Below are 3045 nucleotides of genomic sequence, written 5' to 3' on the forward strand. Positions count from 1 at the left end.
ATTATAATGCCTTAAGAATACCCTTATAATGTATTATAAATATGGGCTTCATAGAAAGTGTTACCGAAATAATAATACATAAATAAAACTTAATGCTGACTATTATTATTATTATGTATTTTTTATTATTATTATTATTAGTTAGTATTAGTTTTAGTATTATTTATTTTACATTATTATTATTATTATTTTTGTTGTAATAATAATAATAATAATAATAATAATAATAATGTAAAAATGCAAATTATGTCAAATACTATGAAGTTAACATGGAATGTTTTTGGGGTTTTGATGAAGATATACTTTCATGCTATGAGGGAAGATAAAAAAGGTTAGGAAACAACGTAACAGCTGTTATACCCCTAAAGTGTAGATGCAACGGTGAAGATTGTAATTGAAAGTGTGGAAATGTAATATCTACAAGCAGCTACCCACCAGTCAGCACTGCAAGATAACTGCATTAATGGAGCCTAAAAGGACAAAAAGCAACACGACTATTAGGTTTAAAGATTTTTTTGTCGCAAAGGACTATTAATCTCAAAGATACATCATGATATTACTTCTTCATACATGTTCCCACTCACCACCCATACTGTATTTGCTCACGCAAGAGTGACTTTGCTTTCCTTTTTCTGCAATGGCCCATGGGATATGTCAGCTATCACAGAGATTGTGACGTCCTTGACAATCGTCCAGATGTCTTTGTGCGGTGATGAAGGATGAAGACTGGAGTCCCTCATGCTGATGGGCATCAGGCAGGCCTCTGAAGAGTCTGCGCTGTCAAGTGGTGGCTGAATGAAGAGGTGAGTGCTAGGGGCAGAGGAGAGACACGGGGCTCCATTAATGCAAGAGTCCTGCTCAAGACCAGTTCATCAACCCAAAGCGGCCCATATTTTAATACATTTAACATATACATTAACATATTTCACAACAATACTTCAAATAAATATGCATGTTAATAAAGAGATACAAATGTAATACCTAGACAAACTACCCTGAGTGAACCAGTGCTCTTGAAACGCCCTGAATCCCGCCAGCACTCTTCGCATGTGCTGGTTTACTTAAGCACACAGGACCAATCAAGCCACTGATTACTCAAATGGGCTAATTAAGGCTCATTAGACTCTAAGTCCTGACACCTGCATGCAGTACACTCTGCATGCGGACAGGGCCACAGCACACGGCTCTGCTAGCTGTCAACACTGGCCCCAACAACTGTCCCAGTCATCGGTCCGCTTTTGTTCCCCGCCCTTCACACTCTCTCATAAGGATCTCTCCAATTATGTGAGCAGACTGGGGACGTTGTGGAGTGGCCCAGTGAAACAGAATGTGCCATGCTAAACAGGCTTTATTAGAGACACAGATTTCTGATGCTAACAGTACCATTGGAGACAAAGCTAAAGAATAGGGAAATGGACATTGTGAAGAATTTAAGACCACGCATCCAAGTCTTACACATAACACAGCAGCAGTCTAAGCAAAAAAGAATTATACTGTGAACAATGCACCTAAATAACTACATCTGAATTCAAAATGATGAAAAAATACTAGTTTCTATCACATTTATATATGGTATCATAACTAAACATTCGATTATACATATATCTGTTAGTGCTGTCAAACGGTTAATCGCGATTAATCGTTTCCAAAATAAAATAAAAATGTTTACATAATATATGTATGTGTACTGTGTATATGTATTATGTATATACATGCAGTATATATTTTGAAAATATTTACATGTATTAAATATTTTTCTTAAAGATATAGGGGGTCTGAATACTTTCCGTACCCACTGTACATGCATGGGTGTGTATTTATGTGTATATATCATAGATCAGTGTGTCTGCCCTTTTTCCAACTGACACGACCCTTATGACATTAAAACTCATGTACTGTATCATCTAGAATTCAGAGTTTCCCCACTAACAAATAGGACTTCACTCGATCATTCACATGCTTGGAACTCGTAATTATGATATTTCCGACTTCATCTAAGAGGCACAACAGTGGGTTGTGTCTCATTTTGAAGGCAGCACCCCCAGTAGGGTCGCATATGCCATTGGAGATGTCTGTTTTCAAAGAAATGACAATTTATCACAAGGAATAACAGTCAGCTTTGTAATGGTTCGTTTTCTGAAATGAGACATCCTCAAAGACATATGTGGCTGACAAATGCAACCTCCAGAGGGTGCATGCTTTGAAATGAGACACAGCTAATACTCTGATTAATTAGTTCTTTGCTTTACCAAAATAACTAACAGTAACACTTTATTTTGAGGACCAGTTCTCACTATTAACTAGTTGCTTATTAGCATGCATCTTACTAGCATTTTGGCTGTTTATTAGTACTTATAAAGCACATATTATTATGTATATACATGCAGTATATATTTTGAAAATATTTACATGTATTAAATATTTTTCTTAAAGATATACAGTGGGTACGGAAAGTATTCAGACCCCCTTCAATTTTTCACTTTTTGTTATATTGCAGCCATTTGCTAAAATCATTTAAGTTAATTTTTTTTCCTCATACTAGCATTTTGGCTGTTTATTAGTACTTATAAAGCACATATTAACGCCTTATTCAGCATGAAATCCCTTAATCCGACCCCATACCTAAACTTAACAACTACCTTACTAACTAAGCAGCAAATCAGAAGATTGTTGAGGGAAAACTCTTAGTTAAAAGTGAAAAGGTGTTCCCTATTCTGAAGTGTTACCGAACTAACTTATAAAAGTCATTTGGTTGGGAATCGGACTACAGTGGAAATGCAGTATGCTTTTGATCCACTAAAGACAACCAGCTCAATAGGATCTTTTTCACACAGTATATTCAGTAGTGGTGAATAGTAGTGCAGGACAGTTTTAGTGTAGTGTTCCATCCACATCAGAGAAAGAATATACAGTATATCCAAAAAATACACTTTTCTTATTATTAATTGTTGCCGTTAACAGTTTCTTGCATGTCCATCCTTCTGTGTTCTTGGTTCTGTACTTAAGAACATGTCTGACCTGTCACATTGATTTATATAATGCTTT

At 35.8% G+C, this 3045-nt stretch overlaps 1 long non-coding RNA gene across 1 annotated transcript in view; it reads right to left on the reverse strand.

Moving 5' to 3' along the window:
- Positions 1–1052, reverse strand: part of LOC107696616 (uncharacterized) — a 7204-nt gene extending 6152 nt beyond the window's left edge. The window contains exons 1-3 of the long non-coding RNA XR_001635099.1: positions 982–1052; positions 585–810; positions 436–470 (exon numbers count right to left, since the gene is read on the reverse strand). This is a non-coding gene — a long non-coding RNA (uncharacterized LOC107696616). The remainder of the gene's footprint in view (positions 1–435; positions 471–584; positions 811–981) is intronic.
- Between the last annotated feature and the right edge of the window lie 1993 nt (positions 1053–3045).

The sequence above is a fragment of the Sinocyclocheilus anshuiensis genome, unplaced genomic scaffold, assembly GCF_001515605.1.
Source record: "Sinocyclocheilus anshuiensis isolate Anshui unplaced genomic scaffold, SAMN03320099.WGS_v1.1 scaffold502, whole genome shotgun sequence".
NCBI lineage: Eukaryota > Metazoa > Chordata > Actinopteri > Cypriniformes > Cyprinidae > Sinocyclocheilus > Sinocyclocheilus anshuiensis.